We start from the raw sequence: 25,852 nt of genomic DNA, 5'->3' as shown, positions 1-25,852 counted from the left end.
TTCTCTTTTTAGTAGTGGAAATCTTGGATCCAATTCTAGTATAACAAGTCACATATAAAATATTTAATTTACAATAAAAAAAAAGAAACAAAAATCCTCCCATTCTTATTTACCTGGTATGGCATTTGTGTATCAATTTAAAAATTCAATTTAGCTCTTTTTAAATTTCATTAGCCTGCTGGAAGACAAATACTTATTTACTGAAATTTTGCTTCTTCAAGGAAATCCAAAGGAAAATAAGCAGGTGTGCCCATGGTGCAAAACTTATATTTGTCATTTACCTACACAGAATGAATGATCTTCAAGACATGAGGAAAATGCATATGCTATGAGTACAGGCAGTATTCATTACAGCCTACATAGTCCCACAAGCAAACAAGTTCTTCTGCTTAGGTGTCTGGATTGCACGTAATCAAATATAATCAAAGTGAGTTTTGGCCTTATCACCTCTTACACATTCTGTTTGATTTTATATGATGTTTTTCTAGAACTCATAACTTTGGCAAATGTTAATCCTTCATACAGTCAATATTGTCAATGTAAATCAAAAGATGCCCAAGTTCAATCTCAGACTATCACAATGTCTTACAAATTATCAAGGATTTTAAAGTTTAAATCATGAATACATAACTGCCTTCTAATTTTCAATTAAAACTAATTGTACTTGTACCACATCAGAATGAATAATGTAGTCTTTTCTTCTGCACTTCCTTTCCAACTCACTTTGCAGCTTCTTCACTGATATATAAAATGCTACATTTTGTACAGCATCACACCTTCTCCTGGCCTTTCTTTATACTTCCCCTCTTTCCACAGCTGAGGATGTCCTCATTCTCCCATTATATAAATTACAGCTTGGTGTGTAAGGACAGGAAGAAGGAAGCTGGCAAGGGAACAACAGAAGAGCAAGTATCTGAATAATTTCTCAAAAGATGGAAAAGAAAAAGAACCATACTGTTCCACTTGAACCTTGCTTCTGGTTCTCTTTCTTTTTTTTTTTTTTTAAAAAAAAAAGGGGAGAGAGAGAGAGAAGAGTTCTTCATTCTCTTTGTCTGCATATTTGTTTCTCAAAAATCTACATGGTTCCTAAAAGATGAGTTTCACTCTATAGGTTGGCTGTTCTTGTCTGTGAAGTAAAAGAAATAAAGCAAATCAAAGAATGTTTACTTCTTGCTAGCCTAAAGATCATGTTCAAATTTCTAAGATCTGCCATAATTTGATGACTAGAATCAATTGGGACTCTGATCACTTCTAGGTACAGAGTGCCCCAAATAAAAAGGGAGCTAGAGGATCTGTAGCTTTTGTTGCAAGCATCACCCAATAACAATGCATTTGCTCTCAGTCCTGCAATGTGCTTGCAGCCATTCAACTGCACAGCTTCCTCTTCCCATGCTACCATTTCAGAGACACTGTTTCCTCTCCAGAAATCTCAGCTGACACTAGGATTCCTGCCTGCAACTGTTCCTCTACTTGCCAGCTCACTCATTAACAGTGAAATCATTTAGGAAAGATTAAGTCTTCAAATTATGCAGAGAAGAGGATAGCCTACTGTCTATTGCTGTCGCTTATGTAGTTCACTTCATGGGAGGCTGTATGTAGACTTAAAGAATCTCATGATGTTACTCTGAGATTATTTCTAAGAGGATGGAAAATGGAGCTGTTTCTGTTTCCTTTTTCAAAATAACTATACAACAAAGCAAATTTGTCAAGAACTGAAAAGGCGAGAGAGGCCAGACTCGAGATTGACATCTGAATTGCAAATAACACAGCCTGCCTGACCGCCATAGTAACAACTGGTGTCTGTAAATATGGGTTTTAATGTGCCAATTTGTTTGTATGAAGATGTAGATAAAAACCAATACAGGTAGTTTTGCCAGACTTAGAAGTAAAAGTTACACAGAACTTCTCTTCAGGAACATATGTAGCAGGCAAGCTAGTTAAAATCATGTCTTCCTCCTATCTCTCTTGTTAGTGTGCATGCTCTGGATACCATCCCATGATCCTGATTCTGTGACTATGCAAATGTCCATCTACATTCTGGATTAATTTTGCTCTACTTCCCACTGTTTATCTATTATATATTACAGAGTATAGGTAATTTTTTAGTAATAACTTTTTTTCTGTTCGACATCATTTCATATCGTCCATAGTAACATTCAAAACTGATCATTTGTTGTTCGTGGGGTTTTGTATTTTTTAAAAAAGTAAGGGGTATAAGCAGATTAATTTTTGCCATTTAGTTTATATGTCTATTAAGGACATACATTATTTGTATGAAAATTTTATTCCATTCCTCAGATATAGATTATGTTTTGGCGGTGTATCCCATGCTGATTGCTAACATGCATCTCAGCAAGAATGATTATAATGTATAAAAAACAGGAAGCTACCAGGGACATTGTTAATGAGGAAAGAACATGATACTGAAAGGTGCTGACACTAAGGTCAGAGTTAGAATTAATGCTAGAGTTGATTACACCACGTTCTGAACTGTTGTAACGGGTCCCTGTAGAAAAGATCACAAAAAAAGCTGCAAAGGGCTCTGCATGAGATGCTTTCATCCTTTGAACCTAAGGTGAAGAAAAAGATCAAGTGCCTTTAGTCAAGGGTGGTAAACAAACATGATGATAAATCTCCATCAGACATACAAATGTCAAGCAAAACTGGTAGGGAGACCGAATTACTTGGCACTGGGTTCCTGGCTCTGCAGGTATATAGCAAACCGAAAAAAAAAAAGTGATGGCATCTTTTCCTCTTTTAAACCAAATAAGATTTTGATTGAGATGATGATACCCAAAAGAAAAGCAGCTGTGACTAAGGAAGTGTTGGGGCAATAAGACTGTGCTGTAAAGTATCCACTGAACAATGAGAAATGATCAATCAGCATCATGAAAATTTGCTCCTAACCTTGGATTCCTTGTATTTTGACTCAATATACTTTGGATGCCATGTCATCTCTCAAAATCTGGGAAAGAGCCTTTGTTCAAGCCCCATCTCTGACAACCTTTTTGAAAGAAAGTATCAGCACTCTAACCTAGCACCTAAATCCAGCATTTGGCATATGTAACGTAATAACCTTCTCCAGCACTAATATTAATCTCCTGAATTATGCCAAGATCCTTTTGAAGATCTCTTTTTACTCAGACTCTACTCTTTCTTATCAATACTTCAAACCAGCATTTTTTAAAATTTTATTTTATTTTATTTTTTCCCCTGTATCTGTTTTCAGTCTTTCAGGTCTTTGTCCAGACTCAGTATCAGGACAGTTGCTTACAGCACCTAATTACTGTTTTGAAAAATACTGGTGTTATCAGTATACTGTCCTCTTTCAAAAGTATGCTCTCAATATAATTCTCTTTTTTTCCACTCACTGTTTCAGTGTCCATACACCTCAAATTAACTACATATTTCTGAAGGTTATCTCTAACTTCCCTTTTTTCCAACTTCTGACTTACATTAATTTCTCCCTTTTGTTCTTGCTATATATTTACACACACACTTCTGCTCTTGTACATACATAGAGAGCTTTAAACTCAAGCTCCAAAACATTACCACTAGGGGACAAAACAGAATAGTAAGCAATTCTCTGTCATTATGTGGCTTGGGTGATTGCCAGTGCTACATGACATACTGGTTCATAAAGACATATTTTTGATCATCTTACAAGTTTTATTTCTATTTCTTATTAGCAGAATCAGATTATTTTTTAGATGAAGGAGCTTTCTTATCTGCAAAATTGTAATTTGCTGATATATAATAAAGCTATCAACTTAGAGGTACATATGTCTTTTCATGCTCAACTTTCATGATAATTTTTGGCACTGTTAAAACATGTCTGGATTTTTGGTACATATTTTTTGTCTTCCTTTCATTGCTTCTCACAACAACTTTCACTTGTGTCTCAACATCTGAGGATACAAAAGGCTGATCTGCAAAAGTGCTGTACTTCCATGCTGAAAACATTTTATGTTTTTCTCTTGATTAAGAAAGCATATGACAAATACAAAAAAAAAAATATATATATTGACCATGACCTTACAACACACGAAGAAGAAAGATTTAGTTGTTTTAATCAACAGGAAAAGGTTATTTTGGATGATTCAGTGAGTGAAAGTAAATAGAGGAGATTTATTTTCACTGGAGACAAGGGTGAGGAATGATAGTTTGGCTACCCGCTTGCATATATATCCACCTAACCGACATGCACCTGTCTAATTCAGATGCAGGTCCTTTTTCTGTTAGTACATTTGCTTTGTTTTTGCAGGTGAAGGAAACCATAGGGGAGATGTTTAATTGAGCTCTGGTGTGGGGGACAGACACAGAGAAAGCAGAATGGCTTCCAGCTTTCACTTACAAATTAAACAAAATCCTCAGGGATCTTTAACTGGCAGACATTTGGAGGAAATTAAATGCTAATGTGTGCAGTTGTACTTTTTACACCCACAGACATCAAATATATAAAGACACTAACTTCTCTTCTGTTGCAGCAAATTCATAATATATGCACAAGGTATAAGGTTAAATCTTACGAAGTAAGGTAAGAATTCAATATCAAATCATGCACTTGCAATATAACATGAGCCCAGACATTTTCAGCCTTAAATTGTTTAAATAAATGACTAACACTTTTTTTATGTGCAAAAATATGGCACTACTGCAGAATTAGAGAAGGTCCTTGTTGAATACTACAATGTGAATTATGCCCAGGAGAATACAGTAAATGAGGTTCTGGGATAGCACGAAAGCTCTTATGCATAGGCTTTCAATACCTCCACCGAGATAAGAAAAAAGTTTTAAATGTTTCCCACTTAAGAGCTTCAAAAAAGATTTCAGCAACTCAGGAGAAAGAATATCTACCAGTAACAGCACAGGGTGAGTGCTGGTCATAGTGGTTAGAAAGCTCATGTGATTTATCATACTCTTCTTTTTTGTAGGTTATGACAAATGTGTGCATGTGTATAAATGACAAATTATGGTATTACTGTGTGTGTCTCGTTACTGTCCTGAACTGTCAGAAGGCTAGTATCTTTAGGAGATAGCAGCATGTAAATTCTGTGCTTTTGGTTTTCTGCAAAGAAGAAAAAAAAATCCAGCTGTTGCCTAAGAAACCTAATACTGGATACTAGCTGAAAACCTCAATGCATTCTCCTTTAAGCTTAAGGGATGACTGGAAGTGTGATTTGTGTGACCTAAATGCTATCTATACCAGAACAATACTCATTTTGCAGTCAGTGAAGAGAAATAGGTATTGAAAAGACAACTTAGATGACTAATCTTTAGTTTTTTTAATGCTAACTGAGATTAATTATGTTCTAAGTTGTTACCGGCACTAATGCCTGGCATTCTCAAATTGCTTGGTATGGAAACTTGCAGCAGTTAGCATAAGTTAGGCCTAGTTGAAATCAGTTTTAGCATATGTGAATAAGCTTTAATTCGTCCTATAACATAAGGGAGTAGCTACACAGAGAAGTAACATAAACATAAACCTTTGAAACAGTATGAAAGTTGTGACTGTTGGGATTCTTTGAGAGAGGAAGACTGAATGCCAGCACCAGTCATTTGCTGGGCATCCAACGATTCTGATTGGGCCAGTCAAGATTTGGGTGTTCCCTACCCCATCCCAGCATGAACAGTGCCCAGAGTTGCTCAGGGATAAAACCTCAGGGACCCTACAGCCCTGCAACAGGGTCAGGACCATCTATCTCTTTGACTTCCAGAGGTGCCTGAGAGGAGAAGAGCACCTGAAGTTAAGGGAGGATGCAAGGCACATCTGGAAGCCCCGTGCTGACCCACCACCAGTCCCTCCTAGACTTCACATTCCCTCACAGAGAACAGGAAAGTCATGTAATCTGTAAAATTGTGTGTATCTGTGATGAAAGTGTTTAGGTATCTGGATCCACTCAGTCTTCACACTGCCATTTGGTGTGAAACCACAAGAAAACCACAGCTTGTTTCTTAATACCATGTCTCTTCCACATGGCTGCAATACAGAATACAGACAAGCTATAAGTTTGAGCCTTGTAGCAAAGATGGTCAGAGATGGGACTTACCTGCACATATATACACTATGATAAATCTATTGTAATTTGAATTATCTAATCTTGAACTGATTCTCAGACAGCTAGCTTTAAATTGGTATACATAGACACATGGTTTCACCTACATCCCTGATTCAGTAGCTCCCATTGCTAGGTGCATATCTTTCACACTTATATTTCTCATATTTTGTAGGCTTACAATCACTGACCTGAAATTTCTAGCAGCATAATAGAAAAAGTTTAAATGTTTTAATATTAAATTTATTTTTTAAATCTAATCTTTTGTAAGCACAGAAAATTAAAAAAGAAACTTGTGGTAGAAGTCTCACCAGAATGTTAAAACAGTCTGATCCATGTGCCCCAATGGAATGCAGCCCTAAGTGCAGAGGGAGCTGGCAGATGTTATTATCAAGCCATTCTCCATCATCTTGGAAAGGTCATGGAGAACAGGAGAGGTGCCTGAAGACTAGAGGAAAGCCAACTTCACTCCAGCCTTCAAAAAGGTCAAGAAGGAGGACCCAGGAAACTACAGACCAGTCAGCCTCACCTCCATCCCTGGAAAGGTGATAGAACAGCTCATCCTGGAGGTCATCTCAAAGCTTTTGGAGGAAAATAAGGTAATCAGGAACAGCCAACATGGATTCACCAAGGCAAAATCATGCCTGACCAACCAGATAGCCTTCTATGATGCAATGACTGGCTGGGTAGTCGAGAGGAGAGCAGTGGATGTTGTCTACCTGTACCTCAGTGAGGCTTTAGACACCGTCTCCCACAACACCCTCATAGGTAAGCTCAGGCAGTGTGGGTGTTGTGAGCAGACAGTGAGGTGGGTTGGGAACAGGCTGAATGGCAGAGCTCAGAGGGTTGTGTCCAGTGGCGCAGAGTCTGGCTGGAGGCTGTGGCCAGGGGTGTTCCCCAGGGGTCACTGCTGGGTCCAGTTCTGCTCAACTTATCAATGACCTGGATGAAGGGACAGAGTGTGCCCTCAGCAAGTTTGCTGATGATACAAAACTGGGAGCAGTGGCTGATACCCCGGAGGGCTGCACTGCCGTTCAGTAAGACCTGGACAGGCTGGAGAGCTGGGCGGAGAGGAACCCAATGAAGTTCAACAACAGCAAGAGAAAAGGTCCTACACCTGGGGAGGAACAACCCCATGCACCAGGACAGGCTCGGGGTTGACCTGTCAGAAGGCAGCTTTGCAGAGAAGTTCTGGTGGACAGCAAATTCCCCATGAGCTAGTAGTGTTTGTAATACACTTCAGCCTGTCACTCTTTTTACATTCATTGAGCATGGTTGTGACACTTTATTTGAACTGTAAAAGAGCATTTTCTGTAAAATAATAGTAATAATAATAATGATTAAAAATGTCTTACATTTGCAATGTGTTTACCTACTGGTATAAGACAGCCCAAACTTCTGATAACTTTCTCTTTTTCTTCTGATTTCCAGGAATGTGGGATCATGGTATGATCTGCTTTTACTAAAGCAAATAAGGATTCAGATTTTAGTACTTTTGCATTTTTTTGCCTGATACAGACTGGATAGAATGCAGTAATTCAATCTATCTATGTTCAGAGTTCTGAAAACTGTAAAGAAAGATAATTCATTTCAAGGCAAACTAAAATTTCATTTTTGAAACTTCAAAGACCTGGAGTGATTTTGCCAAAAAAAAAAAAAAAAAACCACCTGAAATTAAGGTGTTTAACTTTGAAAATATTATAGAAATTTTAATTTTAACTTGTTGCATCACCCTTACTTTTAAAATTATTTGGTCATCGATTTTTAAAAAATGATCAAGCAAGTTGCCCAGATGAACTAATTGTTTTTATGGCAGCAGTCCTTATAGCCTAGAAAACATAGAAATGCCTAGTGCATTCAAAGTGTATAGTTCTCAGTTTCAGGGCTAACAACAATGTATATAAATACCTGATGGGGGTGGATAAAGAAGGCGGCGCTAGATATTCCTTGGTACCACCCAGTGGCAGATGAGAGGAAATATGCACAAACTGACATGCAGTAAATTCCATCTAAGAAAAAAACATTTAACAGTGACTGTGATCAAAGACTGGAACATGTTGCTCAGACAGGTTTGGAGTCCCCATCTTTGTAGATATTCTAAACCCAACTGGACAAAGTTCTGAGCAACCTGTCCTAGTTGGCTGTGCTTTAGGAAGGGATGTTAGACTAGACGATTCCAGTGTCTCCTTCCAACCTCAGCTACCTGTCATTCTTTGAATAAAAAGGCAATAAAGCAGCTAAAACGTTAATCGAGATATTAAAAAACCAAACAAACAAACAAACAAGACCCCCAAAACAACAGATTACAATGAAGATATAATTTCCTGCTGAAAATTTTCTTAGCACAGATGATCAGTCTAACTGTGTCAGTGGACCACTTTCCACTGAATCAGAGCAGAACCAAGTAAGGTCCCTATTTTCCATTTCTGCACTTAATTTTGTGTTCAAAATGAAGGCTTTATATGCATTGGAAGAAATCCATCTTGAAACTTGCAAACTAGACCTAGTCCTTGTAGGCTGTGAAAGCTGTTGCGAAATAGTAGGCCAGAATGAGAGCTGTACTGACCGTGGCACAAAGAGAGAGAGATAATTATGATAACTCTGAAGATAATTTGATTGGCCAAAAATTATCTGTGTCTTACTGATAGCAAATCTTTTATTCTGGCCTCCCATTCCTGCTGCTACAAAACTCAGTTTCTTGCAATATCCAGAAAAAGAACCCTCAGGGTGGTCATTGGTCTTTTGGCTCTTGTTTGTCAATAAAGCATTCAGTTGCTGGAAGTGGGTTTTTAGGGTAAAATCAGAGTTTAAAGTTGAAATGCATTTCAATAAGGTAGGAAAGCATTTCTTAGTGCTAGAAATATATATGCTACTAAAAACAAAGCAACATTATTTTTTTTTACTTACTTTACAAACAGTATGCAAAACCAAAGCACACCAACTAAGAAAGCAAAATGCAGAGCATAAAATTTCCTTTACCTAGTATCAACATCAAGGATCTTTTTCCTCAGCAACAAGGACACTGAGTGGCACTGCTCGTTCCCTGTCTTTCAGTTTAATAATTCCAAGAATGGTTTCATCAAAGTTAGCAGCAAGATTGAATACATTTTAATGCTTTTTAAGAATACTCTTGATTTTTCTTTGCAAATTAAATCTCCCCCCACAACAGGCTAAACTCTAGCCTGTTCCTGCAAGGTATGTTTTAAAATACTACACCAGTTCAATAAAATTAGAAGACTCCTAGTACTTTAGAATTTAAACCTAGTAGGTAATGAGAATATGTAAAGCATCTTTAATACACTGTATGTAATTACTTCTTCCACAGTTAGGAATTTAAAAAAAGCGTTCACCTGAAAAACATCAGTGGTATTCCAAACAGAAAAAAACAAAAGGCTTGATGTGTTTTTCTGATACTAAAAAACCCTCTTGTTCACAGAAAGATATTTGTTTTACTAAAAGTTTCCAAATTCCCCACCTCCCCTAATATTCAAAATACTTAATACTTTAATTCCTGATTAGTTATGCTCCTGCAGTCATGCTGAATGTGCCTTCATTGAAGCTGAGATGCTAGCCAGATGGCTGGAAGATATCCCATGGCTACTTAGCAGAACCCAGCCAAGATTTACAAAAAACTATTGTTCAGAGTACAATGTTCATTCTTTTCATCCTTGTGAAATGTCAGTGAGTTAACTGGTTTATATCAGAAAAGTGAAATTCATATTGCAAGTCACAGCATATTTCAGATATAGTTACAACCATGTACTGACATCCATCATCATTCACGTTCGGGTCAGGCATATATGCATTGACTACTTTTGTTTAGGGATCTTATTTCCCATAGTACTGCAGTTACTATAGAAAAGTACACAAAAATGGCTGAGGAAGTACCATGAATTTTTGGTAGTTCATCTACCATTTAATTGCTTTTCAGGAGTTTATGATACCTTATGATAACTTGTTGCAAACCTAGTTATGTAAGTTACAAAGAATACTTCTCAAGAAGACCTTTCTATTTCAGAAGTTTCTCTTTCATGAAATTCTGAAAATAGTCTAGGGCTCAAGGTATGAAGAAGGTTTGAGAATTATTTATTAACTGCTGGCTCTGAAGAGAATACACATTTCTCTGGACAAAAGAATTAATATTCATGACTGTAGAAGCATAGCCACATACTAGAGTTTGCATGCCAGTGTGTGCAAAGATGAATATTTTTACTGAAATGCATATGATTAAAATGCAGATAGGCTAAATGTACATTTTCATCTTTGTAGGTTGCAATGTATTTTGTGATCAGAGGATTAAATAATAACTTTCCTACAGAACTCCACAGGAGACATCCACAGAGGCTGAGTTGTGTTTTAGAAGAGAGAAAGGACCATTTCTCTTGCTTGACTTGAAAGACAGAGCAAGCTTTATCTCCAGGGCAGACTTTCAACCCATAAATATGGTTCCCCAGGCTGTGGGAAAGACTAGACTGAAACCACAGTACTGTCAGCCTACATATTCTGCTCTAGGTAGTTTGAGGCACTTCTGTCTCTGTGCTGCATATAATAGAGGTTATTCTAAGGCACCTAAGTATGCCCAGGATTTATATTTTGCTTAAGGTCCAATGAGGTAACATTTAGGAATTGTAGCATCAGCTCAGGATTCCCCTCCCTAACAACAAGAAAATGACTCTTTTCTTTCAAAATCCCTGTTTTGATATGGCCTGGTTTATTTGAATCAAGAAGCAGCATTTTTCCTCTCGAAAACAATAACCCAGCCACAAAGTCATTGAGCTCTCTTTCCTCTGTTTGGTGTTCTTTGCCTCATTGGGAAAAGGGAGACATAGTTGACTCTCATGTTGGCTAGGTAAATGATCTAACTTCTGGGGGGTCAGAAACTTTTTCTCCCTCTTTGACCCAATGCATGTATTTGGGATGTGAACACATACATATATTCACATAATTTCTAGTCATTCTTTGCTTTCAAAATTCCTAGTGGAACCAACCCTACTGAAAATGAATCTAAATAAATTTATAGACTAAAAACACCACTCTGGGTTTATCTTTTTTTTTTTTTAATATAAGCTTTGATGAATCAATTTATTTTGCATACTATTAGCTGCTGATATTTGTTTTAGGAAGAAAGCTAATAGCTACTCTGATTTGGGGACTTAAACTACTACGTTTATGGGACTGTGCACAGCCCTGTGCTATACAGATTTACCAGCTAGCTCAGAGATCTTGGAACAACACTGCACAGATGTTACTGTTTGCTTCTGTAAAAACAAACAAGCAAACAAAACAAAACAAAACAACCCACACATAAAAAAAACCCAACAAACCCAGTTCTTCTCAGTTGTTAGAATTGCAAGCAGAACTGTCCCTGACACAAATAGATGAGATATGGCTGAAGAAGTGATGGGACAGTGGCTAGGAGCTCCAGGGATAAGGGGAAAAACACTGAAGAGAATCTACCTGTGGTACTGACCAGGCATAAGTATCACAGAAGAGGCTTTACCGCTGGAGTGGCCCTGTGTAGCGGTTGTGCTGTTAACAGTTGAACTTCATGGATTTGGTTGCAGTAACTGTGGATTCAGCAAAAAATATGGACATGGAAGAAAGTTTGTAGATAAAAAATATTTTAATTGCTTTGTCTTAAAATATTGTTTTCCAATAATCTAAACTGTTAGTAATTACACTGGAAAGATTGTAATGAATAGTATGTGTAAACTTCAAGGAAAAATAATTTTTTAGTATCTCAGGCAAACTAGCCTTCCACGGTTAGAAGGAAGAATGTGGTCTTTTCTGAAGCACTGAACTGGTTTAGAAGCATAATGCCTGTAGACTTCTGTAGTCTTTCCTGTAGAAGCATCTGGTAATCATACTCTATTAAACATGTAATTCTTTCTCAGACTATGGGACCAGATAAAAAACATGCAAGTTGTGAAAGGTGTTGGTGAATACCAGAAAGTGTAATGAAAAAGCTAACAGAGCATTATTAAGATACAAGCAATGTTAGAATAAAGAAACCACACTTCACGACAGTGTAGAACACTCTACTTTGAAGAAGGAAAGGTCTCAAGTTTCAGTGACTAGTAAGTATAACTCTGCAGCATCCTCTTGCTATGGGATAAAGTGAAAGCAAGATATAATTAGAGTATCAGAGTTTCAGAATTCAAGATTTAATATTGAAAGTCATCATTTTCACACAATCACAGAATGCTTGAGGTTGGAAGGGACCTGTGGTTGTAAGCTTGTCCAAGCTCCCTGCTCAAGCAGGGTCACATAAAGCCAGTTGTCCAGGACCAAGTCCAGACAGATTTTGAGTATCTCCAAGGAGGGAGACTCCACATCCTCTCCAGGCAATCTATTCCAGTGCTCCATCACCCTTACAGTATAGAAGTGTTTCCTGATGCTCAAAGGGAACCTCCTGTGTTTCAGTTTGTGCTCATTGCCTCTGGTCCTGTCACTGGGTACCACTGAAAAGAGCCCATCTCCCTCTTCCTTGCACCTTCCCTTCAGATACTTTGTACCACCCCAGAAGTGGACACAGGACACTAGGTGTGCCTTCACTAGTGCTGAGTAGAGGGACCTGCTGGCAACACTCTTAATGCATCACAGGATATCCTTAGCCTTCTTGGCCACAAGGGCACACTGCTGGCTCCTGTTCAACTGTCTCCAGCAGGACCTCAAGGTCCTTTTCTGCTAAGCTGCTTTCCAGCATGCACTGGTGCCGGGTGTTTTTCCTCCCCAGGTGCAGGACCTTGCACTTCCCTTTGCTGAACTTTATGAGGTTCCTCCCAGCCCATTTCTCCAGCCTATCGAAGTCCCTCTGGATGGCAGCAAAATCCTCAGGTGTATCATTCATGCTTCCCAGCTTTCTGTCATCACCAGACTTGCTGAGGGTACACTCTGCCCCATCACCTAGATCTTAATGAAGTTGCTGAGCAGGATGTACACCACTAATGTACACCACTAGTTATTGGCCTTCGAGTAGACTTCATGCCACTGATCCCCATCTTCTGGGACCGGCTGTTTTGCTCTTCCAGCCCATACACTTTAGCAGCTTTACCTCAAAAGAACAAATGACAACAGTGAGAGGACTGTGTCAGATACTTGTAAGCATGGAACCAAAACTTGTAAAATAACACTTTTTAAATTATTTCACATCTATATAAAATAGAGGGGGAGCAGACAATACAACTTTTGTAAAATAACACAGCGTTGAAGACTTGTCATCATTCAGCTCAAAGTTTTCTGACCCACAGAGTAACAACAAACTGGTATAAACAGAGAAAAGACTGGACAATGGGAAAATTTCCATAATCATATCTGACTCATGTAGCTCTGATATCACTCATTGCAGAACGTTTCAATCTCAGGTGTATATATAGACCTCACTACTATCTTCGTTTTCACTAACTACACTAATTTTTTTTATTATTATTATTATTTGTTGCTGTTGACTTTTTGTATACTCCTTTCTGTAATCTTGTCAAGAAAAAGCTAACAAATAAAATCAAATCCTAATTCACTTTAAAAAGCTCATTCCTTTTGAACGGAATTAATTAATTTCCAGATACTTGTAAGGACAATATAGTATACTTCTTTGTCTTGCCCTCTTTGGCTCGCCTTTCACTACTATATTTACTATGACCTTTGCAGCTAAAGATTGTTTCATGATTCACACAATCAATTTTTTTGGCAGGTCACTACTGCCTTCTGAAAGGTCCCCATCAGTATTGTTTCTATGTAATGTGATGGCTCCTGTCCCTGATTATTTTTCTAATCTTATTTGAATAAAATCTTTCATAAAACATATCTAAAAAGTTATAAAACAGTAGTGCTGTTGAATCCAGTACTTAGGGCTTAGCAATCCAAACTAAGTGTCCAGTACTATTTTGAAGTTCCAGGGTATCCAAGACATAGACCTTGAGCTGGAAGCTACGACACAGGAGGAAAATGAGACTTGCAGGCTATTGTAAAATAGAGCTGGAAGACAGCAGAAAATCCCAGTTGTTAGCAGATGTTTTATGCTAAGGCAATCAGATCAATCCCAATGGAAGACATCACTGTGCAGAACATAAGAATTCATTTGCAAGAAAATACATTAAAATCTATTGCCTCTTGAAATATTTTGAATCCTTTACTTTTCCTGTCCATTTCACATTCTGTTTGCTAACCTACTTTAAACTGCTTTGTTCTTCATCACTTATGGGACAACTATGATTTCAAACAGAAAGAATAACAACCTAATTCTTGCACAATATAATGCTCTCTGGCTATTGAACTAATAATATAACAAGTACGTCTAGTCTTTCACTTGTCAAAAATAATCCAGTTAGCCAAATTGCAGGAATCCACCACTAATCAATCGGATGAATATTCAAATAAAGAAGTAATAACAGTCTATGCTACTCTTAACAGCTAGAGCTTCTGGAGATTTTTCACACTCTCACGCTATGCTTCCCTTTATTTCAAAACAAGTTCAATGCACAAAGGGCTGACATGACGGGACTCAGAAATTTTTTGCTGATTCTTTTACCTAATCAGAAATATTAGACATTCAATCAAATTAAATCTTAACTTTAATATCTATGATTCATGTCTGCTTATCACATTCACTTTAAATTTCCCTATATATACTAATATATGCAGGTGTACTTAAAAACCTAATGACATTACATGACAGCTTTCACTATTTTTGCAAGTTTCACAAAACAGTATTTTAAAGCTATTTCTTTCGTCCAAATGAGCATATAAAAACAGAAGACAAGATTGTAATACGTGTGATCACAACTGATTATCAAACTTCTGTATATTTTTGTCCCCCTGTTTCAGTGGAACTTCTTCCAGAGTCAAGTGCTACTCGGAATAAATATCATCATTAAAACTGTGTGCAGACTCTTACTTGGGAATATACACATTTGCCTATATTGGAAACAGAATTTATCATTGGTTATGAGATCATGATTAATTTTTGTTTATAGTTTACTATTGATCGCATACACTTTTCACAACCACAACAGTTTTAAATGTAATAAATAATAATAGCAATGTTTGATTTAATCTTACTTGTTTCTACAAAAATAATCAGGGCATCACAATTGAAAAGAAACTAAGGAAAGGTGGAATAGCGATAACTGAGTAGACTGGGGAAGATAAATTGCTACAGTGCTCTTTAAACACACACTTTTTAACACTGATTCTATGTCCAATTATTCTGCAGGCTCCTTTGGCATGCAAATCGCCCACACATTTCAATACTTTGCTTTTGTAGAAGCCTGGTAAGTGTTATCATTAGCTCTCCAGGATTTCTGTAGGGAAAACATGACCAGAGAAATACGCAATAAGCACTTTTCCAGAAGTTGTATTCAGTTTTGACTTAATGACAAGGAACCAACAACAACATATATCACCAATGGAAAAATGGAGAAGCTGACAGCTACATGTATACATTGACAACTGGGAAATACAAGAAATTGCTAAAGGAAATGTATTCATGAAACTTCTAAGGCAAATATTAAGGCTAATAAGTACTACACTACATTGGAAACAGAAAAATATCTTAGCACTGATATATGACCTAAAGTTGACACAGACAGTCAATCCATCAATCAGTCATAATATACCATGTCAAAACAGTGTAAGAATATTTCTGTGTTTGGAACAAAGCCAGATAAAATGTTCCTCCATAAATGATAAGAAAAGAGCGTCTAACCCATCACTAAATAAATTCTGTTAAATGACACTTGTTAAATGTTTTAAATAGAGTTTAGATCTTATTTTTAAATTATAAAATATTAATTTAATTTAATTTCACTGAATTTCACAATAGTTTAAATCAAAGGCTGTCTTAGAGAAGTTAGAATATATGTGCAAGCTAATCAGACCAGTTTGCAGGAAAGAACATTAAAATTACAGATCAAAAAGCAATGGATGACTGATGTTGATTCTTTAATAAATTTGAGACTGCAGTGTAGAGTTTGGGGAATTTGGAAAAGCTAATGTTCTCCCCAACATTTTGAAAGGGAAATTGGTTGACCAAGGCAACCAATCTCATAGAAAACCAAGAAAAAATTGATAGCTGATATAATCTATAAATACACATATGGCAGCCAAATCACTGCCATTTAACACAGTTTATATACATATGTTTTCTCAGACAATACTAATATGTACGTGTATTCTGATATGCACTCAAGTTTACATGCACATATGATCGTTTATATGAGTACATATATTCATATGCATAATCACCATTCAAGACAAAGAAAACTACTGAAAAATAAAATTTCCAGAGAATAAACCACTTAGGTTTTAACGGTACTTATTAACATACCTACCATTCATCTCAGCATTGCAAGTTATAACAAGAAGCTTATACTAAATAAATTTGCATCGTATCTTTTAAAATCTATGAATCATCTATTCAAACAAAGCAATATAACATTTAAAGTTCTTATGCTGATCTCTCAGGGACAAAAGTGTTTCAACTGCCTATTGAGACTCAGGACAAAGAAATCCTGTGTGATAGTTATGTGGAGCTTTTTTTTCTTTCTTAGGAGGGAAATGTGTTATGGGCTTCTGTTTCCTTTTTTTTTCTTTCCTATTTGCTTTCATAAAACAATAAAGTATAAACAAGATAAATTTATATTTTGGCTATTTCCTGCTAGAAAAACAAAACTTTAAGACAGCTTTGTAGAGGCCAGGCATGATTTGCTTGCTAAAGAGTTAATACTGTATGGTTTTGGGAATTTCCTGCCCAGGACTAGGTGAAGGAGCAACAGGGAATTAAGTTTGTGTATGCAGATGAAAACCTTCACGATTATAATGAAACAACTATCCAACTTATTGTTTGGCTAGAACAACAGGGAATGTAGATAACAAGGTGTGCAGAATTTACCACAAGAAAAGGAGAAAGATTATCAGCTCAGGAGAAATTAAACATATGCTGATTTATCAAACAGTTGTTCTCTCCAGCAGTCAGTGCAGGAGGAAGGAAGGGTTTCATTTCCTTCTCTTTATGATTCCTTTAAATTCTAAATTAGATCTAAATCTTCATTTAGAAGAATGTTAAGTTTGGTTGTTCCTCACCCTCCCTAAATGCCTTACATAGATCCAAACTGTAGTCTCATTAAAGTACATATGAAATTTCTATTTCATTTAGAACAAGATTTGACCTATAAAGCTTTGGGGAGAGAAATGCATCCTGAGTAAGAAACTTATGTAGAGATCAACTAAGTAATCTTTCCTATTCTATGCTTCCTCTCTTTAGTAAGTGTTGGTTTCTGTTCATTTTTTTTAAGTGTATGTTTAGAAATCATAAAGCATTGGTTCACAACTGAAATCTGTGAATTACATGAGGACAAATGTACTAATATGACACAAAGCTTCAAAAGTGTGCAATCATGTACATTGCAAGGTTCTTTTTATGCCTGAAAATCCCATATAGAATGATGTATTTTGTTTCCCTATGAACAAGTGCTAAAGTGACTTGCATAATGGATCAGTCTGCCTCAAAAAGGCAATTTAAACTTTTTTTAATAGAAATGAGAAACTGATCTGTGAAGGTTCTTAATGAGAATACACTTACTCATAATAGCAGGAGGACAGATAATCTTTTCCAATTTTCCCTTTACCACCAACAGATATTTATAAAAACCAGAAAGACTTGATCATATTGTAAATGTACCGTACTTTTTTTTTTTTTCCAGCCAAAATGTAGATATTATTTTACAGTCTTTCATGAAATGACTGGCAAAACACATCTACTGAACACTATACAAATGTGTGACATAGTGTAATTGCCCCCTCTATAGTCCATACATCAGTATTCTGCTTGAGAAATTTTTGGAAGCAAAAAATAAGGCACCATGGAATGACAGAATTCCATGCATGCTTCCAGTAAAGCATGTTGAACATAAATCTCACATAGCATATCTTTCACAACTTCATATTACTGTTAAATAGAACACAAGTCCAGTTCTTCAACTCATCCAATAATGAGGAATAGTACAGGATATACCTTGCAGCCTTGTAAGCTCTCTTTAGTCCACTACTTAATGTGTGAGAAACAAATCTCACCTCTTTAATGATCACTCAGTGTCACTAAAGGTAATCTGAAATCCCTGAAGTATTAGGTTTAGCAGAACTTCACAATTTCTTTATTAAACCCACTTTGCTTAAATGAATACTAATTTTTATTTTGGCTTGAACTCATTTTTAGCTTCTTTGCCTCCATCTGTATTTTCCCTGCAACCGCTACAAAAGTATCTCTTCTTTGCAGCTCATTAGTTACAGACTGCTTCGGTACTAACCGTTGCTAGACTCTTCTAGAGCAGACTGGCTACAACTCACTACAGGACCAGGAATTATCCTTGGCTTGATACCTTACTTACCCTATAGACCTACTCATCTGCAAGCTCTTCAGTGCCTTCCACATCATGCATAATACTTTTCTGTTCCACAAATGCAGCAAAATGTATCAATAATTATATTCTCAGTTTTTATTTCCATGAGCACAGCCTAGGGATATGCCCACATAATTCAGCACAAAATTCTACAGATGTAAAGGAAAATCTTCATAATTGTGAGTTGTTGGTTTGGTATGAGGACCTGTAATAACCCTTCTAGGCCTGAAACATTTTAAGAATGTTTTAAGCAGTTTAAGTATTTTATTATTAATCAACACATCAAGAAGAATGACTTACAAACATGAGATATTGTAACACACTGGGATAATGCTTGGGTTTAGTTGTGGACAGAGTTGCTTGGGATGTTCTTTGCTTCACTTCTTAAACTATGTCTGAGGCATTACTGAATATGCTATTTAAACCACTAAAAATACTGAGCTATCTAAACTTGGAAGAATGCTTTACTTTCCCTCTCAATATTCATTATTTCCCCTTCAGATTTATTATACTGTATATATAATTTCAAGCTAGAGATAGGTGCCACCATCTAACTAAGAGTTTGATTTTTTGAATAGATTTCAAAATACCAGATTACATTAATAAATATATATATGAAAATATATGAAAATATATATGAAAAATATATGGAAAATGTCAAAACTTTCTTTTCTCCCTCCTTTTTTTTATTCTTCTGCAGAAGCATGGGGAAAAGTTTGGTAGAGCGATGATGGGGGGAAGAAAAAAAATCACATATCCATAAAAACTGTAAATGTAGTAAATGATCCATACTCAGGCACAATTTCTATATTGTATTGACTGTGGACAGACATTAAGAAGTGGTCATGCAATAATAAATATATATTCTTAAGAGAAATCTCCATAGCATTAAGTAAGTAGTGAAGATCATTATGTTACAAGGACAAACAAATCTTCATTGCCAGCACAGCAAGTGATAAAATATGTTTACTGGAGAAGGGAACATGCACTTTCAATAGACAGAATGTAAAAGACAGAATTTGTAAGACTACTACACATTTTCAGGGCTGTTTTTAACCTTTTTTTTTTTTTTTAAGAATGTAAACAAATAATTGAAAATTAATTGTGGTATTATAGACTATGAATTTGCATGTTCCTTTTATTGGCAAAAGTGAAAAATCAGCCCAATTAAGTATTGCTATATTTATGTTAAGTAATGTAATATTTTATTCACTGCACATTGCATGTATCCATTTTATCGACCAATTATTCCCTTTTATTTTCAATTAACATAGTATTTCTTAAAACACCTTAAAAATATGAAGATAAGAAATATCCATGCAAACTGAACCTCAATTGTTTCTCTGTAAGTCAAATAATGACACCTTTTAATGAAGATGCTACTTAATCACGTCATTGCCTTCTGATTTTAGGCTCACCTGATTGAGGACAATTGGATACACTGTGGCTTGCAATGAGTGTTAAGCTGGGACTGTCTTAATTTAGGCAAATCAAGATGGATATTTTGAAAGTATCACCCTTTTCCTATATCCTTCTGGTATTTACAACATTCTTAACAACTACCAGAAACTCCATAAATGTGATGGATCCAAAGCCATTCAAGCCAACTGGAAAAACTTAACTTCAATGAGCTCCAATCAGACTCCCAGTAAGAACAGCAAGATCCATTTTTTCCCCAAAAGTGTTAATTATTAATTCAGCAATATGGAAAAAATAATCAAAATCTTAGTTAAAGATATAGTACAGACATACAGCTATGATAATGAAATTATTTTTCTTATTAAAATATCACATAAAAATAAAGAGATTTTTTTTTTATAGTGTCTCTTTAACTAATTCATTCCCCCCCCCCCCCCATTACAATATGCCACACTTCGTTAACATGCAGCTAGATCTTTTCCCTGTTATAGTAAATCAATGGAAAATGCATCATTGATTTCAGGTACAAGTGAGGAATAGCAGGGAGTTAAGTCATAAAAGGGAAAAAAAGAGACTTAAACACATTTGTTTTATTGATTACTGCTGACTATAACTGCAAACCCATTAACAACTTGATTATAGGAGAAGGGCGTTGGTTTTCTGCTTGTGTTGGACAGAAAAACAGAGAGAGTGCAAACAAAAATGAGACAGTTGCAGAAATGGAACAGGAATCATATTTACTGAGTTATAGAAAGACTTAAACAGGAATTCTGTATATGTACATTCACCTAAAGTAGTCCAGGTTTTTACGTATAAATATACCTTGATGTATTTTATATCCTTTAGAAGAAAGTTAATAAGATAAGCTGAATTGTTAATACTTCATTAAACAGTACTATTCAACTCCTCTTCATAAAATTTAATTGTTGTAATTTAATCCACACAAAGTTATATTTTAGTTATAGTTTATATGATACAAAGTTACCTACTCCAAAGTTTACAAAAAGCCTAGTAAAATAACACATTAAATTATGTATGTGCACTTTTATTTGGTTTTATTTTAGAAGTTAAAATAACATAGCAGACTTGAAATAAATAAATTGGACCCAGAACAGATACTCAGAAACAAGATGTGCAATTCCAAAAGCAAGTTTTTCATGGGAGGGAACAGAAAAAAATCCCACCTTTTTTTCTAGTAAGGAATTTTTAGGTGGTAGTCAAAATGTGGTGGCTGATAAATCAGGCATTAAACTGAGGTGAAATGCTGGTAGAACCAACCAGGTGCAGTTGAGAGATGACCATCAGTAAGTTAGTGAAATAACTCAAGAGAAGATACATTTCCTTTATCAGCATTGCCTAACGTACATCTGCTCTACATGAAAAATTACTAATAATATTATTGGGTTGCAGGAGTCAAAATGTTAAGTACGCAGCCAACTTCTCTACACCTAGTTGTATCTATACGGACCAGTAGAAATAAAAGGTTCAAGAGACATATTGTTCCAGAGTAGAGTGTGTATAACTAAACCTGACATCCTCATAAATCCTGCTCTGCTTTTGCTTAGAAATGTAAGACAGGAAGGAGCCAAAGACAACCTTAGGCAAAATTTGGGGGTGAAGGCCCTATAGGTTATACACACTTGCTCTTCTGGTGTTCAAACATCACCTGTCCCACACATTTGTACAGCTGTGCCCACTTACATCCAACCTGTCTACCCTGAGCAAATGTCACTAGGTCTCGGAAATTGTGAGAATGCAGGAAGAGAGAACAAATCCGGAAGGTGCCATAACAGTATCCAGTCTTTCCCTGTGTTACACATACAGCAATACGTTAAGTACAAAAGACCAGAATTTCCTAACCACATGCACAGGAAGATACTATAGATAATCCAAGCCACTGTCAAATTTCCTGGACTATTCTCCTCCATAAGTGACAGAGACAACAGACAGTAGTACTTCACGTCTTTACTACATTTTGTCCTGTTGTAACCCATATAGCCTGGATTCTGCTATGCCACAATGTAGAGAATGATTATGCACAGGACAAGAAAAGCCAGAGTGACTTACTCCATTTGGCATGGCTGAGGGAATAAATGGATATAAGGTAGGTTTATGTTCCCATAAATTCTGAGGCTACCTGAAGGCAGCTCAGCACAGCATCAACTTGAGCAGCTAAAAGTCTTCAGATTTACAGCACCCAGTAATAATTCCCTAGACACTCTTGTGGCAACTAGGAATTCCTGAAGCACAACCAGCTATTACCTATATACCTTTCTTTCCTGAGAAAAGCAGAGGGACAGGCTGATAGGAAACCTGAACAAACAAATTGTCATTTCATCAGTGTCTTCCAGTCACTGTGTTGTTGTGTTATTCCAAATGACTTCAGCATAAAAAAACAGTTTCATCAGTCTGTCTTTATGCAATACATTGTCCCCTACCTGAACAGCTCTAATAGTGCCAGCACAGAAATATATTGAATGTCATATGTCAAAGGAAAGATTGAAGCACCAATGTGTTGTGCACACATGATAAGCATAGAAGCACCTATGGTGCGTGATTAGCATAATTTTGTGACATAGGTTGAACAATGAGGCAATTAAAGCAACCACCCTGCATTTCACAATCACTACTTCAGAAAATATTTGGTATACACAGTCATGCTGTTTGGAAAAGAACTTACTCTCAGGAGAGATAAGAGCTGATTGATTGAAGTGTCTACGGAGAGTATTTTAACCAAGCATGCTTTATTACAGCTTACTGCACTTTAGTTTGTGTTTATGAACATGCAATGCTGAACATTCCTTGACAGACAATGATGATGTCTCTGTCTGATATGACTATTACGATACTGTAACTTTATTAGCACGTAAGCATGTTTCCATTACATTTTTTGGATCATATTTAATTCTAACGCCACTCCAATGGTTTCACTAAGCAAGGAGACAAAACAGTATTCTGCAAACTAAGCCCCAAACTAAGTAAAAAAACCTTGAAAATGGGAGGGTTTCTTCTGCCGAAATCAATGGTGGCAAATCATGCTATTTATAAAATGCAATTTGGATTTAAAGTTATCTTAATTATCAAATTCACTTACAGTTAATTATACTTTACATCCACTTAATACTCTGTAATAAATGTTATACCTGTAATGGATAGGCGCAGCCCATTAAAACAATAACTTTTTATGAGTGACATGAGGCCAATTTAAAATAAAGTTAATCTCTGGGAGGAAGAAGGACTGAATTCCAACAGTCTATCTCAGACACAACACACACTTGCCAAGGGCATCTCCATCAGTATGCACCACGTCATTCCACAGGACAAAACAAACCGAACTGGAGAGTCTTTTCATTCCATTACTATGGCCTCCAACTACTGGCTTTGGCTTTCTGTAGAATAAGAACTCTTCTACATCAAGTGGTATTTTAACATAAAAAACAGAAGACAAACCCCAAAATCTCAGACCTGACAAGTTCATTTTGGAAACTGTGATTTTCAGTTTCAAAAGGTTCCAGTGAAAAATGTCAGACTGTTCTGTGCCTACATATAATATATGTCAACACTTTCAAGTGAAGTTTGTGTTTTCTAATACATTTGCAGGGCACAGTGAACCTGCTGTTGCAATATACATAAGCAAAGACATTTTGAGGCTATTTTTTATATAGGAATTAATACTTCCTTTTTGCCTGGCAAATTTCCAGACTCCTTGGGAAAACGCTGAAAGAATTCAGTGCATCACTCTTGCCAATTCATCAGTTCTTTCAAGACTGGCTCCATTGCAGAGTTTAAGGAATATTTCACATTTACAAATTAGCATTTTTACTACCTAACTCTTCTCCAGAGTTAGCAGTCAAGTATTTCACCTGCTCTTAGAGCTGGTATTGTACATAACATTATACATTAGAAACCTTATTTAAATGTTACAGTTCCAAAGGCAAACAGAATTAAGGCTGCCACATTGATTTAATTCAGCTTCTTACTGCATATGGATCATAATCATCCTACAAAAATTAAAATGAGAGTCCATGACATGGCCAAGAAGACACCTCCATAATATAGGAATCCCATTCAATACTTTCAACACCAAAGAACATAATTTCTTATCTTGAAACCCTCTGGCTCATTCACCTTGATTTCTTGCTCATCTACAGCCCTGTCTTTGAACAAAGGCATATTCCCCAAGGCTCTCAGAAGGTGTTCTTTTCCTACTTGAAATTTCAACCCAAAGCCCTTAGCCGGATTTTGGTTAAACCTTTTATTTCACAAAGTAAAAAGGAAACATTACTTTCATTCAGAATAAATTGGTAGCACAGGATGATTGCTTGTATGAAACTCCATTGCTCATTTTTATTCAAAATCCAGAAGTGATTGAAGAACTCCTCCATCCTTTGGAAAATGTTAAGTCATCTTTTTTATTTTCATCTTAGGGTTTTAAATATACATTTCTTCTAACAATGCTGTAATGATCAGGTCTAAGTATTCGAGGTGGGAGGGAAGGTACTTTGTACTTCTGCAGCTGAAGCTCATCATGCATTAACATACACACACAAATATTTATTATGCTAGAACAAGCATGACTCTTGTTTCTTACTGATTAACATACTCAAGGGAGGAGTTGTACAGCAGTCATTTCTGAATTTTGCTATTTAAATGAGTTAAAACTAACCATGATTTTCTTGTTTCAAGCACTAATTTATTTAATGGTAAAGACTATATTACTGCTTGTTACATGCACATAAAACACCGACCAATTTCATCCTAGTGATTCTGCTTTCTTTTCCATTCCTTTTCCTTTTTGATCTTACTCATACATTAAAGGCATTAGATAGCACACATAATGCAAGATATTTACTTATCATAAATAGGTTTATATTGTGCACCTTGATTCCCATGCAAAGTACAAAGGACAGGAAAGTAAGACTACTTTTGAGTTTTCCTCACTTACATATAGCCAGTAGTACAGTTTAGTTAATAAAAAAGGACTGTTATTAGGGCACTGGACAACTACAAATGATCCCAAGTTGATCTATTCAAGCTTTGTAGAGTCACATGATCATAGTTTTCCAAGGAACATCCAAATATTGTTCTGACATGCTTCCTTAGTAGTTCTTACTTGGTTATTTAAAATGGAGTTATTATAAATGTTTCCATGACAGCAAACACCCAAGTGTTAGGAAAAGAATCAAATTTCAGACTGCAATAAACCTGCACTGTTCATCAGTGGGGTTTCTGACACTTTTCTGACTATTTTCTCCCTCCATTTTTATAGTCCTTAAAATGCCAACAACAGACACTTTTTCTGTCTGTGACAGAATCAGCTGCTCTGTATTAGATAGAAAGTGTTACCCGGACAGCAAAAAGAAAGCTAGAGTGTGAGAGATGACTGTTGCAGGTCCCTTCCAACTGAAATTATTCTGTTCTGTTCTATTCAAATTAGGCTTGGCAACCTAGTGAGGAAGGAAGGCATTAAACTAGGTACACCAAGGAGAGTTACCATAACCTAAAGTGAGAGCATAAGCTGCATCGCAGAAGTGTGCAGGGGACAAGGTGACACTTTTCCTGTAAAAGCAGCACAATCTGGCCCCTGTCAATTGCCTGTACAACAATGAAAGTAACGTAGAAAATATGCACAAGGAATCAGAAACTCATGTACAACTGCAGAGTTATCATGTCACTGGGACTACAGAGACATGGTGGGAGTACTGCAATGGTGGGATACCATCTCCTTATGAAAGATGGGGTGGGTAGGTATGGAGGAGGGGTTTTGCTTCATACAAAGGAGTGACTTGAATGTATGTAGCTTTGCTTTAGGATGAAGCAGTTAATAAGGGGTGGGTGAGGCTCTAAGAACAGATCAGCACAGCTGGTACTGTAATAAGTACCTGCAACAGGCATCTCAGTCAAGAAGAGGAGGCAGATGAAGCCTGCCTGCCTTGGATAGCTGAAGAAAGCCTCACAGTCTCAAGGCCTTAATACTCATAT

At 36.4% G+C, this 25,852-nt stretch overlaps 1 protein-coding gene and 1 long non-coding RNA gene across 2 annotated transcripts in view; one reads left to right on the top strand and one right to left on the bottom strand.

Annotated features, from left to right (window-relative positions):
• The window catches only part of GPC5 (glypican 5), a 704,510-nt gene that overhangs the window by 384,065 nt on the left and 294,593 nt on the right, over nucleotides 1-25,852 (bottom strand). The window lies entirely within an intron of this gene.
• On the top strand, nucleotides 7,056-25,735 carry LOC121083734. Its single transcript, XR_005826470.1, has 3 exons — nucleotides 7,056-7,164; nucleotides 13,140-13,143; nucleotides 25,724-25,735. It is a non-coding gene; the product is annotated as an uncharacterized LOC121083734 (long non-coding RNA).

The sequence above is a fragment of the Falco naumanni genome, chromosome 2 (genome assembly GCF_017639655.2).
Source record: "Falco naumanni isolate bFalNau1 chromosome 2, bFalNau1.pat, whole genome shotgun sequence".
Lineage (NCBI taxonomy): Eukaryota > Metazoa > Chordata > Aves > Falconiformes > Falconidae > Falco > Falco naumanni.
The sequence above is the reverse complement of the archived record's forward strand: the minus strand, read 5'-3'. Positions and strand labels throughout refer to the sequence as shown.